We start from the raw sequence: 18,095 nt of genomic DNA, 5'->3' as shown, positions 1-18,095 counted from the left end.
GTACTCGACTATTGATTAAATGCTTAATAATTTAGTTTCACTTTATTTTTTAAATTACATCTGAGTATGTAATTACCTGACACAATTTGTGTGTTAAAATGACATACACATTAAATTTGAATTTTGACAACATGTGTTGTCCCTCAGCACACTAACTACATGTTAAAACTGACACGTCATTTTCAATACATCTCTTTTTAGAGTGTATGTTAGTATTTGCTTATAAATATTATATGTTAATATTTGCTTGTAAAAGCAATAGAAGAATTCTCCTCAATAAGCCTAACGATTTGCCACCTTATTCATGGGATGCCAACATTTGTATGGAGGAAGAAGAAGAAGAAGAAGAAGAAGAAGAAGAAGAAGAAGAAGAAGAAGAAGAAGAAGAAGAAGAAGAAGAAGAAGAATCATGAGAATGAAAATGAGAAGAAGATGAAAAGAAGAAGTGATACTTTGCAAGTACCACTAACTATTATATTGTCATTACCTTGTGCCTTAGTCAATTCACCTGCAGGAGAACAGACAATTTTGTTTCAGACAATTACTATTAAAAGTGCATAATGAGTTATTTTTTTGACAATTAAACTCCTTAACAACAAATGGAATTTACATAAATTACATTCTAAATTGCATTATATAGAGGATATTTTATGAATAATGTTTTACATATTTTTCAATAATATTTTCATCAGTATTTTCTTTATTGATTTCATTATTCACCTTTGATCATTTAAGATTGATATTGATATTGATTTTCACTTTTTTTTTAACATTTTATTTTTTATTTTCTTGTGTTCAATTAGGTTTAATTATCTGGGTCTGCTCCACTTAACAGTTTTAATTTCCTGAATGTGCTCCTCCCGAAATTTGTTTATAAAACATCAATTTTCTTTAGACAAGTACAAAGTACAAAGCGTCCTTCAGGATCTGAAAGTATTTGCTCTGCAAGAAACATGATTGTTTTATGTATCAGAATTGCAGTACCTCTGGATCTGCTATTAAAACTAGAGTGAAATACTTGACCAACCCATTTTTTACGCAATCTGATGTGATCACCTGTACGCAGATGTGTCTCCTGAAGAAACATAATATCAGAGGACAGTGTTTTTAGATGAGAGAAAACTCTGGAATGTTTAATTTTGCCTCCCAACGTACGTACATTCCATGTAATGATTCTAATATTGTGTCCAACTCCTCCCCCCTTAGAATTAACAGGAGACTTTTTCTTGAGCCAAGTTCTGTCCAAAAGACGTCTTTTCAATGTGATGTTATAACTGTGTGTGTGAGAAACACAATAGTTATGGCTGAGAAAGCAAAGATAAAGTGACTTCAGGTGTTGTCAGTTCCTTGTTGATGATTAAATCATCAGAAGTCTAGAATCTGATGTTGTGCTTCAGTAGCAATAAAATAATCACTTATTCTGAAAAATTATAAAACAGAATGTGCACATTGTTTTGAGAAAATACTTCTCATAGTCACACACAGACATCAAGATTTTGCATATGATTCACAACAACGGTGACAATCAAAACAAAAAAAACTTCATGCTGCAATGCATGATGGGTAGCTTCATAGTACAAAACTCAAACTTGATTGTCATCGTTGTTGTGAAGCATAGACATAATCTTGATGTCTGTGTGTGACTATGTGAAATATTTGCTCAAAATGTTGTTAGCACATACTGTTTTATCATCCTTCAGGATAAATGATAATTTTAATGCTACTGGTGCCAATACAGTAGATTCACAAGGTTATAGTGGCTTTAAACAAATGACTATTGCTCCAAACAAGCACACAAAACACAATATTAGCTGCTTGCTTTCTGATGATTTAGTCATCAACAAGGAGCTGACAACACCTGATGTCACTTTATCTTTGCTTTCTCAGCCACAACTATTGTGCCAAAAAAAGACTAACACAACTACGGGAACCAAGAGGCCAACTAAAGCAAACGCTTCCCACCACGATGGTGACTTCAAATGAAACATAAATATCAACATCCAAAGCTCTGTTAATTCTCAGTAAGAGCTTCTGTAGACGTCTGACAGGAATAGTCAAAGTGTGTCTTATGTCTGTGATTAAGGGCAGCTCCAGTGTCTCAGTGGGAAACACTGTCTCCTCACAGCAAGAAGATCCTGGATTGAATCCCACGATTCTCTCACGATCCAAAGATGTGTGAATTACAGATGCTAAGTTGTCTAAAGTGTCTAAAGGTGTGAGCTAAGTTTCTTTTATTTCCATGATTTCTGGACAAATACACACTGTCTGTGAGTTGCTTTGCAATTACAAATGGAAATTATGTCCACAATGAGCAAATTTGATCGTTTTTAACCTTGAGGTTTCATGAACATCTATATCGGACGTGCAGAACACGTCAAAAACAGACGTCATAAAAACTTTCATTCTGGCTCCTCAGTGGACGTCTTTTCAACGTACGAGGCGTACGTTGAAAAGACGTTCACTGAGGAGCCAGAATGAAAGTTTTTAGGGGCAAAGACATTGAAAAGAAGTCTTTTGGGCATAACTTTGCTCAGTGGGCACTTAGTGGCCAGAAGTTAGTTTATCACAACCGATTATGTAGTGGAGTTGACTCCAACAAACTTAAAGTATTTAACACCAATAAGACAGAATCACCCTATTAAAGAATACACAGGGTGCAGTTCAGTAAATGTACAAAACAAGTAACGGTACTCATAGTCTGGCAAGAAAGAGGTGAGTCGAGCAAAAGTCGAAATAGTACTCCGTATTTTTGAGAGGAAAATTAAAATAATAAAATAAATAAAAGGGGAAGAAAAGAAAAAAAAAGGAAAAAAGGTATCTCCTTATCGTCAACGTCCCTCGTAAAATTAGATTTTTTTTGCAGCCTCAGGAGAGTCAAAGTAGTACTCCGTATTGTTGAAAAAAAGGTCTCTCCTTATCGTCAAAAAGAGAACGCTTGAAAAGAGAGGAGAGAGAAGAAAAAAAGGGTCTCTCCTAGTCAATGGAGAATCGAAATAGTACTCCGTATCTGTCCAGGGAAGTTAGATCAAAATAAAACGAACATCGCGTTTGTACAACAGGCCATTGATGTTGTTGAACGAAGCTCTCTTTAATTACGTGAATAGTAAAAGTAAGAGATTGAGGAGGGGGGAAAAAAAGGTTCTCTCCTTGTCGTCAACACCGCCCGTAAAATTACTCTGTAAAGTTTTGATATATTTTTTGCAGCCTCAGGAGAATCGTAGTAGTACTCCTTATTGTTGAAGAAAAGAAAAAAAGGGTTCTCTCTTTATAGTCAAAAAGAGAACGCTTGAAAAGAGAGGAGAAAAAATAAAATAACAAAAAAGGGTCTCTCCTAATCAACGGAGAATCAAAATAGTACTCCGTATCTGCTTGGGTAAGTTAAATCAAACCAAAACGAAACTAACACCACGTTTGTACAACAGGCCATTGATGTTGTTGAACAAAGCTCTCCTTAATTACATGCATAGTAAAAGTAAGAGATTGAGGAGAGGGGAAAAAAGGGGTCTCTCTTTATCGTCAACGCCGCCCGTAAAATTACACAGCAAAGTTTTGATGGTATAATTTTTCTGCAGCCTCAGGAGAATCGAAATAATACTCCTATATTGTTGTATGACACACAAAGTCTGGCTGGATAGATCATACCAAAACGAACACCGTGTTTCAACAGGCCCTTGATGTTGTTGAACTAAGCTCTCCTATTAGCCACCAAAGCGCAGAAGTCCACATAGAATTTGATATTATGTCCCTTGAATGAATTCTTTTGACGATCTTGCCGATTTCAGCATGGCCTCCTTCTCTATGTAGCGGTGAAATCTCGATGATCGGACGAGGATTTTGACCGTGGCGGGCTTTGGGTCTCAGGCTCCGATTAGCTCAATCAAGCTCTGGTGGGGTGGGAAGGGCGTCGCTGACAACCTCGGCAAATCAATCTGTCATAAACTGCCTGACGTCCTTTCCCTCGATATCTTCCGGAAGAACGACCACACAAATATTCTGCCTTTTGGATCTTCCACGTTAGATCTTAAAACGACATTCTCCTCCGTTGCCGACACCAACTTCGACTGAAGTGTAGAGACCTCCTGCTCGATATGTGTTAACCTGTCGCTGTGATCGGATAAACTAGTTTCCATATCAGTGATGATAGTCACCAAGAGTTGCCAAGGTAGATCCAATAGAAGCAATGGACGAGTGAATGGTCTCCAGCAACGAATTTAGCAGCGCGGTGAGTTACCCGTAATGTTTCTCCTTAGTTTATCCAGTTTGCTCACCAGTGTGTTGGTTGTTTGCGGGCTAGAGGCGTCGTCCAACATCCTGCCGCTTTCCTGCCCAGGATTAGGCGCCTAGTTTTGAGGGTTAATTTTACCGCCGACTCGCTTAACTTTACTCATCAGGAACAAGTAACGTTAACCGAGACCAAAAGTAGCAAGAAAAAAAGTGAACAAGCCCCAAATATAGTGTTAATAAGAAATAATTGTGAAATTTAAGTCGGAGCGCTGACACCACGCGTCTTTCCACTACATGGCTAAAATCGGAAGTCCCACATGCTTGTATTTTTGAGAGAGAATAATGTTTATGCATGGTTTAAAAAAAAAAAATGTTTTAAAGGGGTGGTAAAACACATTCTTTTGAAGGCTTGACTGTGTTTGTGGGGTGCACTGTAACATGTGTTCATGCTTCGTTTAAAAAAAAATGGCCTTATTTTTCATATATTTGACCTTGATATATTATAGTTTATCCCCGGTGATTTGCGCATGCGCGGGTTGTGAGCGCGTTGTTTGTGTTTGAGCTCCGTCAAATTGATTCATAATCCTTGATTTTCTTCTTAATACTCGCTTACAAACGAATACTTTCTATTATTTACAGCGTGTGAACATATCTCCGATACGATTCTCTATAAAAAACAATCGGATTGCCTTGATATCGCTACTTATATCCGAACTTCCGCTACTAGCCGTAGCCCGCTAGCCTTGCACGCGTGGTAACTTGTTTACACCGGTAGCCCGCTAGCCTTGCACGCGTGGTAACTTGTTTAACGTTACACCCGGTAAACACTGATAGCTACAATTCGCCATCGTAGCACTTCTGCTACAATGACGAATAACTCGGATGTGTGTCTAATGTTACCTTTGAGTGCAGGTGAGGACACGTTCGAGCTGCATTCGGTGCAGTTGGAGTTGGAGTCGTTGGCGAGTCAGATTCGCGGCCTTCTAGACAGACAAGCTGTGCTGAGAGAGCGGCGAACGGCGCTTGAAACATCACGCGCCGATGCGCACAAGTCAGTGGATACTAACATTTTGACTCCGACCTCGTCTACTCCGCGTGTTTCTCTGCACAGGACCCAAGCACCCAGGACGCGATCATCATCCCTGGTTTCGTTCACTCCGGCACCGACACAGCGCCATGGACCCTGGGTGTTTCCACAGCGGAAGACGCGAGCCAGGACCAGAGCGAGGACCTCTCCGCCCCTCCCGGTCTTCGAGATCTCCACCCGGAACCGCTTCTCCCCTCTTCGCGAGACGGAACGCGACGCTGTGGTCATCGGTACTTCCATCGTCCGGCATGTCCACGCTACCTCAGGTAAAGGCAAGGTTATCACTCACTGCTTTCCTGGTGCTCGAGTTCTCGATGTCGCTGCGCAGGTTCCCGAGATCCTGAACGGTGACGAACGCATCGGAGCTGTCGTGCTGCACGCGGGGACGAACGACACCAGGCTGCGACAGACGGAGGTTCTGAAGAGGGACTACAGGAGCCTGATCGAGACGGTGCGCAGAACATCGCCTGAAGCAGCGATCATCGTGTCCGGACCGCTTCCCACGTACCGACTAGGACATGAAAAGTTCAGTAGATTATTTGCTCTAAATGAATGGTTAATGTCATGGTGTAATGAACAGAAGCTGCTCTTTGTAAATAATTGGAATCTGTTTTGGGAGCGACCTAGGCTCTTCCGTCCTGATGGCCTTCACCCCAGCAGAATCGGAGCGGCTCTTCTGTCGGACAACATCTCCAGAGCGCTGCACACCATCATATGACTAGTAAGTCAAAGTCCAAATAACAGTATTTGCTGTCCTAACTTAATTGACATAAGTACCAATGTAGAACATTATATAGAAACTGTGTCTGAACATAACTGTGTAGAACATTATATAGAAACTGTGTCTATTCCTCGTTTAGTGAGGTCAAACATTACATCTACTGTAAGATCTAGGAAAAATCTAATTGTGATTAAACCAGAAAATCTCAATATTAGTGAACAAAACCAATTTTGTACTAACTTAATTGACATAAGTACCAATGTAGAACATTATATAGAAACTGTGTCTATTCCTCGTTTAGTGAGGTCAAACATTAAATCTACTGTAGGATCTAGGAAAAATCTAATTGTGATTAAACCAGAAAATCTCAATATTAGTGAACAAAAACAATTTCTAAAACTAGGTCTTCTAAACATTAGATCGCTCACACCTAAGGCGGTTATTGTAAATGAAATGGTCACAGATAATAGTTTCGATGTACTTTGCCTTACTGAAACCTGGCTTAAGCCAAATGATTATTTCGGTCTAAATGAGTCTACTCCGCCAGGATACTGTTATAAGCATGAGCCCCGTCTGATTGGTCGTGGCGGCGGTGTTGCAACAATATATAGAGATATTCTTAATGTTACCCAGAAAACAGGTCACAGGTTTAATTCATTTGAAGTACTAGTGCTAAATGTCACGCTATTAGATGTAAGAAAGAAATCTGTATTATCTCTAGCCTTAGCTACTGTATATAGACCTCCAGGGCCCTATGCTGCTTTCCTAAAAGAGTTTGCAGACTTTCTCTCAGATCTATTGGTCAACGTCGATAAAGCATTAATTGTTGGAGATTTTAACATACACGTAGATAACACAAATGACGCGTTAGGGGCTGCGTTTACAGATCTATTAAATTCCTTTGGGGTCAAGCAAAACGTCACTGGTCCCACTCATCGTCTTAATCACACACTAGATTTAATTATATCACATGGAACCAACCCAACCGATATAGATATTATACCACAAAGTGATGATGTCACTGACCATTACATGGTAACTTGCATACTGCGTACTGCTGAAATCTGTCATGTTGCGCCACGTTATCGACCAGGCAGAACAATCCTTCCAACCACTATAGATAGATTCTCAAATACCTTACCTGATCTGGCTCAGCTGCTCAGTGAACCCAAACAAACAGATGAACTAGAGGAAATGACTAGCAGTATGAGCACCATTTTCTCTAGTACATTAGAAATTGTAGCACCAATTAGATTAAAAAAGGTTAGAGAGAAAACTAAAGCACCATGGTACAACAGTGCTACACATGTTATCAAGAGAGAAACTCGTAACTTAGAGCGTAAATGGAAACATACTAATTTAGAGGTCTTTAGAATCGCATGGAAAGAAAGTATGTCACGTTATAAAAAGGCCCTAAAAGCAGCCAGGGCTGAGCATCTCCGCAAACTAATAGAAAATAACCAAAATAACCCAAGGTTTTTATTTAACACTGTGGCTAGACTAACAAATAAACAAGCATCGCCTGAACAAAATATTCCGTTACAGTTTAGTAGTAATGATTTTATGAACTTCTTCGCTGACAAAATAGAAAGCATCAGAAACAAAATTGTAAATGTACAATCATTAATGATGTCTTATGATTCAACCGCAATTATCGCCCCTCAAGAACTACTACACCGCTTTACAACCATAGGACAGGAAGAGCTAAATAAACTTATCATTGCATCTAAACCAACAACATGTTTATTAGATCCAATACCCACTAAACTACTGAAAGAGTTGTTACCTGTAGTGGAAGAGCCTCTTCTCAATATTATTAACTCGTCTTTATCTTTAGGTCATGTTCCAAGAATATTCAAGTTGGCAGTCATAAAGCCTCTCATTAAGAAGCCACAATTAGATCATAATAACCTAGCAAATTACAGACCAATATCAAATCTTCCATTCATGTCTAAAATACTAGAAAAAGTTGTGTCCGCTCAATTGTGCTCTTTCTTGCAAGAAAATGATATCTATGAAAAATTTCAATCAGGATTCAGGCAGCATCATAGCACAGAAACTGCACTCGTTAAAATCACAAATGATTTACTTCTAGCTTCTGACCAAGGCTGTATCTCAATACTAGTTCTACTTGATCTTAGTGCTGCGTTCGATACTATAGATCATAAAATACTATTAGATCGACTTCAAAATTACACTGGTGTTCAGGGACAGGCATTAAACTGGTTTAGATCGTATTTATCAGACCGCTACCATTTTGTCTGTCTAAATGGGGAAAAATCAAAGATAACATCAGTAGACTATGGGGTGCCGCAAGGATCCGTGCTAGGCCCTCTGCTATTCTCAATATATATGCTGCCACTTGGTAATATTATAAGAAAACATGGAATTAATTTCCACTGTTATGCTGATGACACTCAATTATATATTTCATCACGACCAGATGAAAACGCTAAATTATCTAAACTGACAGCGTGTGTTGATGATATTAAACACTGGATGACGTGTAATTTTCTGCTATTAAATTCAGATAAAACGGAGGTGTTACTTATTGGTCCAAAAAATTGCCCACAAAACCTCTCACAATACAACTTTAACTTGGAAGGATGTCCTGTCGCTTTATCCACTACAGTAAGAGACCTGGGTGTTATATTAGACCGCAACTTATCTTTCGAAAGTCATATTTCATATGTTACAAAAACGGCATTTTTCCACCTTAGAAACATTGCCAAGCTACGTAACATGCTATCTATTTCTGATGCAGAAAAGTTAGTTCATGCATTCATGACCTCGAGATTAGATTACTGTAATGCTTTATTAGCTGGTTGTCCTGCATCATCGATAAACAAACTGCAGTTAGTCCAAAACGCAGCTGCTAGAGTGCTTACTAGGTCAAGAAAATATGATCATATAACACCAATTTTATCATCCCTACACTGGTTACCTATTAAGTTCCGTATCAATTACAAAGTATTGCTACTGACCTATAAAGCCCTAAATGGGTTAGCTCCAGTGTATTTAACTGATCTTTTATCGCCCTACAATCCATCGCGCTCTTTAAGATCACTAAACTCGAGGCTTCTGGTCATTCCTAGGATATCTAAGTCCACTAAAGGAGGGAGGGCTTTTTCACATTTAGCTCCTAAACTCTGGAATAGTCTTCCTGATATTGTTCGAGGTTCAGACACGCTGTCCCAGTTTAAAACTAGATTAAAGACGCATCTCTTTAGCCAAGCATTCACATTATAATTAAGTTTTATACTACAGTTAAATCGCACCAACAGCATTAATATTCTGAACAGCAGCTATGCTAATTATTTCCCATCTGCTTTTCTGTTGTTATCTCGGGACACTAGTCCCGAGGTAACTAGTTCGTCAGCTCCAGTTTGTATCCAGCCTCTGATGGAGACTTCAGATGCCCCGACACCTGTGATGAGACGACTCGACGCCTGTGAAGAGACGACTCAACGCCAGCGTTGTTATGGCCTAAAATAATACATGATTGATTAACTTATCCTAACATTTTTTCTTTAACATTCTCTTTTCTAACATTTTTTAATGTACATTTATGAAATGCACTTTCTGTGAAGCTGCTTTGAAACAATGTGTATTGTGAAAAGCGCTATACAAATACATTTGAATTGAATTGAATTGAATTGAATTATTCTACACTGCTCTGTCCCTCCTTGTAAAACGGTCTGATGCTTTCCGGGTTGTATGAACCCAGTCCCTCAAAAATACGCAGTGGGCTCTGATTGGTTAGCTGGCCCAGTGTGTTGTGATTCGCTAACCGCCTAGTGCACGTTTGTCGGAAACGTCACGCCCCTTACCGGAGGCTGTGCTTTGGTCAGTATTAGAAACAACGGCGTCAATAAAACCATATGAGCCCGAATCAGACCCAGAACATTTGAGTGAAGATGATCGAGCAGAACCTGTTCAGTCCTCAAGAGTAAAGACTGCGGATCTATAATGATCGCTACTGAATGGCACTTTAACTTTTGTATTTTTAGAACGATTATAGCCAAATATCTGTCGCAAGAACTAACCCAAAACGAACACTAAGCACTAGCTTTAACTAGTAAGTTAGCCAAATCACACACAGAACCATGTTTAGCATGCCTGTAGATAAACAATACATAAAAGCTCTAATCAAAGAATCATTTACACTAATGCCAGGTTCGCTGTTGAGATTTTAACGTTAGTGTTTGTAACGTTAGGTGTTCGTCTGATAACGTTTAGTATGAATGAGCATTTAACAGACTGGTTTGCAGAACAGCGTTGTCATCTGTTTACTTCCTTGCTACAACCTATTACAGGAAAACACATCGATGAAAAATAAATCAGACTTACAGGTTGTGGCCCGTAAACAGCTTCTGTTTGTAAATCCAGCTTTCAGGACAAGCCGTTGTGCATATCCTGTATTGAACTCGCGAAGTTTGTGGAAGTTTGTGTTGTCCTCCGTGAAATGTGCAGCGCGCGCGTCGTGCATCCACGCACTGGCAGTGTTTTTTTCACGCAGCTGACGTTGTGCAAATCTGGCATTGAAATCGCGAAGACGGTGGATGTTTTCCTCTGTTAGATGTGCTGCAGGGAGCCCTGCGCGCGCCTGATTCCCCGCTGACTCAAACACACGTGCATATAACATGCTGTATGTTAAACGCTCTGCAACGCACCCCCGTCCCAAGGAAGGCTGAACAGAGCAAGTACCCCAGACCTGCAATCCGGATGAAAATAACAGCGTTTCCTTGGCATCGCGGCAACAACACTCCAGCCTAACTATACCACAACAGCGCCGCGATACAAAATGGCCTCACCCCCCCTTATTTAATATTCTCGGAGGAGGGGTTTATGTAAATATTGAGCCTGTTGATGTCACCAACCCTGCAGGAATGTGTGTAGTCGCATGCTGGCCGTTTGCTGTAGTTCTTAGAAACTGATTTCTTTAAAAGCAAATATCTCCCTTTGCTTTAAACTTTGAACGTTGTAACTTTGCAGATGTTGTTTATGCTCAAGCAGCAACATTAGATTAGATTAGATTAGATTCAACTTTATTGTCATTACACAAGTACAAGTACAAGGCAACGAAATGCAGTTTAGGTCTAACCAGAAGTGCAATAGCAGCAAGTGCAGGATATACAATGGATGCGTAAGTGCAGGACATGGATATGTACTGAATATGTATAAATATGTATAAATAGAGAGACGTTATTACTATAAACAGAACTGAATTTACAGGTGAATATGTACAGTGAATAAATATACAGATGGCTATTACTATAAACAGAATTTACAGGTGAATATGTACTATGAATACAATATACAGATGGCTATTACTATAAACAGAATTTTACAGATAGAGGTATACAATAATATGTTAGGCTAATATGAGGAATAGCAGTGGATTAGGGTAGTGCAATAAATTATGGACAGAGCTATCCGGAAAAAAAAGTGTAAAATGCAGTGGAAAGTGGTTGCATATTACATTTAGAAGTACAGTGCAAAAATGCAAATGTAAACATTGGTACTATAAATACAGTCGGCAGTGCAAATGAGCATAATCCAGTTAAGATATGGCAGTGCAAGATGCATATGTAAACAGTTGTTACTGTGATAAACAGTCGGTAGTGCAAATAACAAAGTGAAGGAAGATGTGAGGTATGAGAGTTATCAGTTTATGAGGGAAGTGGATCAACGGGGGTTTGAGTTCAATAAAGAGACAGCTCTGGGGAAAAAACTGTTCTTTAGTCTGCTGGTCCTGGTCCGGTGGATCCTGAAACGCCTGTCGGAGGGCAGGAGAGAAAACAGTCTGTGGGCTGGGTGAGAGGAGTCCTTGAGGATGCTGCGAGCTCGATGCAGGCAGCGTTTCCTCTGGATGTGCTCGATGGCAGGCAGTGGAGTCCCTGTGATGCGCTGGGCAGTTTTCACCACCCGCTGCAGTGCCTTGCGCTCCGCAACAGAGCAGCTCCCATACCACACTGCCACACAGTTGGTCAGGATGCTTTCTATTGCGCAGCGATAGAAGTTCACCAGGATAGCCGAGGAGAGCTGATTCTTCCTCAGTGTCCTCAGGAAGAAGAGGCGCTGGTGAGCCTTCTTGACCAGGCTGGAGGTGTTGGTCGTCCACGACATGTCCGCCGAGATGTGGGTCCCCAGGAACTTGAAACTGGAGACACGTTCAACAGCCATTCCATTGAGGTGGATGGTGTCGTGTGTGCCTCTTGACTCTTTCCTGAAGTCCACGATGAGCTCCTTCGTTTTGGTGGTGTTGAGGAGCAGGTTATTATCAGCGCACCATGTGGCCAGGTGCTGGATCTCTTCCCTGTAGGCGGTCTCATCGTTGTTGCTTATGAGCCCGATCACCGTAGTGTCGTCCGCAAACTTGACGATAGAATTAGATCCATACACAGGCTTGCAGTCGGCGGTGAAGAGGGAGTAGAGAAACGGGCTTAGCACACAGCCCTGTGGTACACCAGTGTTGAGTGTGATGGATGTGGAGCAGGTGAATCCTGAACGAACATTCTGGGGTCTGTCAGTTAGGAAGTCCAAAATCCAGTTACACATTGAAGTGTTGATGCCCAGGTCTCCAAGTTTGGCTATTAACTTGGATGGGATGACAGTGTTGAATGCTGAGCTGAAGTCAACAAACAGCATGCGTGCATAAGTGTTCTTATTGTCCAGGTGAGTGAGCACAGAGTGCAGTGCCATGGAAACGGCATCCTCTGTGCTCCTATTGCTGCGGTAGGCAAACTGGTGTGAGTCCAATGTGGATGGTATAGAGTCTTTTAGGTGTTCCAGGACCAGCCGCTCAAAGCACTTCATGACGATGGGTGTGAGTGCTACAGGGCGGTAGTCATTAGGGCACCTCGGGTTAGAGTGTTTTGGCACTGGCACAATGGAAGTGCGTTTAAAGCATGAAGGTACAGCTGCTTGGGCAAGAGACAGGTTGAAAATGTCTGTAAAAACCCCAGCGAGCTGCTCCGCACATGCCCTGAGCACACGTCCAGGGATGTTGTCTGGTCCAGCAGCCTTGTGTGCGCTGATCCGGCTCAGTGCCTTGCAGACATCTGTGGAGGAGAGTGTGATTGGTGGGTGGTCAGCTGAGGGTTTGAGCTTGGTGGCAGTTTCTCTGTTGTCTCTTTCAAAACGAGCATAAAAGTAATTTAGCTCGTTCAGGAAGTTGACATCAGTGGCTGCGGGGGTGGAGTGGGTGGGTTTGTAGTCACTGATAGCCTGAATGCCCTGCCACATGCGTCGAGGGTCAGAGTTGGAAAAGTGACCCTCTATCTTTAGCTTGTAGCAGTGCTTGGCCTTTTTGATGCCCCTCTTCAGGTTTGCCCTGGACGTACTGTAGGCTTGTGCATCACCTGATCTGAAGGCAGTATTGCGTGACTTCAGCAGGAGTCGAACTTCCCTGTTCATCCAAGGCTTCTGATTAGGGTATGTGGTGATCTGTTTCTGGGTTGTAACACTGTCGATGGTGGTATTGATATGATCCAATACAGAGGAAGTGAATGAGTCAATGTCCGTGTGAGCGCCACTGGTGGCTTGAGAAGCAAACATACTCCAGTCTGTGTTTAGAAACCTTTCCTGGAGTGTGGAGTCTGCCCCCGCAGGCCACACCTTGATGGTCTTTACTGATGGCTTCACACGGTTGATGAGGGGTGAATATTTGGGTGATAGAAACAAAGAGAGGTGGTCTGACTGTCCCAGGTGGGGGAGGGGTGTCGCAACGTAAGCTCCAGCCATGTTTGTATATACATGGTCTAAGGTTTTGTTTCCTCTGGTGTGGCAGGAAACATGCTGGTGAAACTTGGGTAGCACTGACTTTAGGTTTGAATGATTAAAGTCACCTGCAACAATAAACGCAGCTTCCGGGTGATCAGTCTGTTGTTTACTGATGGCTGCGTGAAGTTCTTTCATTGCAAGCTTGGCATCAGCATCCGGGGGAATATAGGCTGCAGTGATAATAGTGGAAGTGAACTCCCGCGGTAGATAAAACGGTCTACATTCAACCATGAGAAACTCCAGGTTAGCTGAACAATGACTCCCAACAATAGCAGAGTTTGTGCACCAAGCTTTGTTAATATAAATGCACAATCCACCCCCTCTGCTCTTCCCGGAGCCATCTAGTGTTCTATCCGCCCGGAGTGTGTGGCGTCCCGCTAGCTCAATAGCGGTGTCCGGTATTCCGCTGTTTAACCAGGTTTCAGTGAAGATTAGGACGTTACAGTTCAAAAGTTTCTTACTGTGTGTAATGCTGAGTCGAATCTCCTCCATTTTGTTCACTAGCGATCGTACATTGGCAAGGAAAATGCTGGGTAAAGAGAGCCGGTAAGGAGTTAGCCTTAGCTTAGCTCTTAGACCTCCACGCTTACCCCGCCTTTGTTTACGATCACAGCGCCACCTTCTAGCACTTCCGCCCGGCCGGGCAGAGCGCATCGCCTCGGGCGTCCTAGCGATCTCGGGAAGGAGTTGAAGATTGTCCATAAAACTGTCGGAAATTCGCAAACCAATATCCAAAAGCTCACAACGGGTGTACGATGTAAAAGCACAACTGTTCTGTACGAACAGACCCGAGATGAACAAGAAAAATACCGCAAAATTGCAGAATCTGGAGAGACGCTGAGCCTCGCGATCTACTCGCGCCGCCATCTTGGTCTTATCATTAGACGTTACACGTTAGCTAAAGTTAGAATAGTGAAATCGTGGTTTACCACCCCTTTAAATTAAGGCCTCAAAACAGATAGATAGATATGTATCCACAAGACTTTTGACTAAAGGGTTTTGTTGCCTAGATTTTTTGCTTTAAACTGATGTGAGAATCATTGAGCCTACTCATTCACATAAAACAATAAATTAATTTACATTTTGTTAGACATTTGGCTTTACAAAGGCAGTATGCGAGGAGGCGTGAACGTTAATGAATAATGCTGGAATCACACCTGAGAGAACAAAAGAACGCATAATGGGCCGCATAATGACCTGCATAATGAATGAGCTTGAGGTTTGTAACTGAGAGGGAGCTAAGCAACAGGACAAAGGAAATATATTTTGTTGTGGATTATTTAGAAAGTAGTCAACAAAGGTCTATTATATTTTAAATGATCAAAAGATTTGACAACACTTCAAAAAATGCTCTTCTTATTTACTATTTTTTCTTGTTTCCAGTACAAATATCTAAAAATCTTAAATCAAGATTCATGTACTAGATAAGTACAATTTTCTGGGGGGGGCAAAAAAATCTAAATTAAGTGAGTTTTTGCTTAAAACAAGCTAAATTATCTGCCAAAACAAGAAACAAGATTTCAATCAGAAATGTTTTTGAAAGAAGTCTCATGCTAAAAAAAACTGTAATATTGTGACACTGAACCCAATTCAGTATTCAGTAAATACAAATAACTGAATAATTGGTAATGATGAATGTTATAAGTAAAATATTTGGGATTTAAAACAACATAATGCAATGCAATTATGATTTCAAATAGTATAGGGTGACTTCAGGTTTATTGGGACACTTTTCTCCCAGTCATTTCAATGGCAAACATTTTCTGAATCATTTGATTTTGTAAACTATCACACACACACAATACTCAAATATAATTTCGAGCTTCAGTTCATTCATGAGACATGCATGATCGCCAGCGCTAAGGCTATTGTCTGCTATATTTGCTTCTTATTAAATAAGAAACAAATATATTAAAGGTCCCATGGCATGAAATTTTCATTTTATGAGGTATTTCAACATTAATATGAGTTCCCCTAGCCTGAATATTGTCCCCAAGTGGATAGAAATGTTGATCGGTGTAAAACCGAGTTCTGGATGTCTTTCTCTGCCTTTGAGAAAATGACAGGCCAGACTAGCCAATCCTGAAGTCTCCTGTTTTGACGTCCACACAGGAACGGTTACCTCCCTTTCCTCCGCCCAGAGAATCTGGTACACCCATGCAAGCGCTCGAGAGATCATTGTTTGTGAACGAGTGAATGCTGGCAGTTTCTCAGTGTTTGGATGTACAAATGAAAACAGAAGTCTTTTTTCAGTTCCTTCTGATCTGTGATCAGTGATTTCTTATGTGTAGCTAATTATTTATTATTCGTGCACACACAGCGGCTTCTCTCTCTCCCGACAGAACGGTGTTTTCATGTTTTCTATCTTTTGAGTCAGTGTTTTTGTACGTCCTCGTCGCGTCTATCTGTTCTTAAATGTGCATACAGTCGGGAGTTTCTGCTCAACATCGGCAGAGCCACATCTTTAGAGATAAACCTCACACACGCCGAAGCTCGGCCTTCAACATCCCAGTACTGCATCTGGCCCACAGCGGAGGCACCAAACGCGGCGTGAGATTAAGCAGAAGGAGGGTAAGCATGAGGGTATCCGGCTAGGCTAGCCAGCTATTCCCACAATAAACTGGATTACATTCGATTACTGCTGTTGTGTCTTTGTTTGCGCTGTGTACTCAATGCGCGTCACTGGCGCTTTTCATATGATTGGAACATATCTAGAAATAATGCTTTAATCAAACTTACTAACTCGTTCATCTCGCTGTAATGGTACATTGCATGTGTTACAAAGTTGGTAGAATAATGATGAAGACGGACTCGGCGTGACTGGGACTCGTGTTTATTCAGAACTCTCAGATACAAACACAATAAACTCGCGCTGACAGACAGCGCTCTCACAACTCAGTAGTTACTATAAATAACTTTGTTAGCAATCGCTCCGTCTCCATGATGTCCGGCTCGCGAACGAATCATTCTTTTGAATCGGTTCTTTTTAGTGAACCGAACCAGTTCACCAAAACGGACTGAATCGTTCAAAACAGTTCGTGTCTCGAGTCAGCGCTGATCCATAATTTACTAAAGTTACTAACTTTCTGACATGAGTGACAGCCCCTCCGACTAGAAATAAACTAATAACCTGAAGTATATGCTAGTAACTACAACAGTTCACCCTGAACTGAGACATGCTGAGAGAACTGATGAGAAGTTAACTCAGGTCCATCCGTCTCTCTGGCAGCAGAACGTGCGTCGTAGACCTCGTTAAACCACGCCCCCTCCGCTCATTTCAAATGCAAAGATGTCAGCCAATCACAACAGTGAGCGTTTTTACTGAAGTCTCACAGCAGACACGCCTCTTGAAACAGGGCATTCAGCCACAGGGCAAACAACAGTATAGAAAATATGCCTTTTATTTCTAAATTATGACATTTTATAATGTAAAAATCATACTAACAATATAAGCACACCTCAGGAAACACTATAAAATAATAGAAAAATGCCATGCCATGGGACCTTTAAAAACATTGATTAAAATTAACAATTTATACAAAACAAAATTCACTTTAAAGAAAGGCTTTCTACAAAACAAAACTCCAGAATAATTTCTGACAAACTTTGATATATAAAAAAATAATAATATTAGGCTATAATATTTAAACATCAATATGAAGCAAAATACGTTTGACTGGTACTATATTTATAGCATCTGAGCAGACATTTGCGAATAAAAGCTTTATTTTGATGTGACACTAGGCTCTTTTACAATAAACACGTTATAATCTGTCCAAAAAAGGCCAAATAAATCTTGTCTAAACAGTCTATGACATTTTATGTTGCAGCAGGATTCATATTTAAACAGTCTTTTTGCATTTAATATTCACAGATGCTAACAGAATAAACTTAGCCTACCACAATCAGCGGCTGAATCCGTTGCTCTGAATAGAACATGAACAGCTTTTCATGAGGATAATTATTACAGGATTATTTCGCGTCTCAAAACGATGTAGCTGAATAATAGCACTACTTGATGTGTTTATTTGAGTTGATGTGTGGGCGTTGACGCATGGATCGTCAGTATTTGAATCTCAAAGAACGCAAACTCCAGGGGCATGGTTGCATTAGCAGATAATGAGACGCTCGGGAACGACGGACATGTCTCTCTTTTCAAACAGATTACATAAACACAGAATATTTACATGATTTAAAACCTGACATTTCTTTAGACATATGTCACATGTTTGTGTGATAAGTTTTCACTAAGCTACAGGTCATTTTCTGAAGAGAATC

General features: G+C 40.9%; 1 protein-coding gene across 1 annotated transcript in view; it reads left to right on the top strand.

Moving 5' to 3' along the window:
* Positions 1 to 9,686, top strand: part of LOC307127021 (uncharacterized protein) — a 369,345-nt gene extending 359,659 nt beyond the window's left edge. Inside the window, exon 3 of the mRNA XM_079817954.1 lies at positions 9,418 to 9,686. The gene's annotated coding sequence lies outside the window, so the exon portion shown is untranslated. The remainder of the gene's footprint in view (positions 1 to 9,417) is intronic.
* Positions 9,687 to 18,095: the final 8,409 nt, after the last annotated feature.

The sequence above is a fragment of the Gobio gobio genome, assembly GCF_949357685.1.
Source record: "Gobio gobio genome assembly, chromosome: 5".
Lineage (NCBI taxonomy): Eukaryota > Metazoa > Chordata > Actinopteri > Cypriniformes > Gobionidae > Gobio > Gobio gobio.
This window is presented reverse-complemented; position numbering and strand designations above follow the sequence as displayed.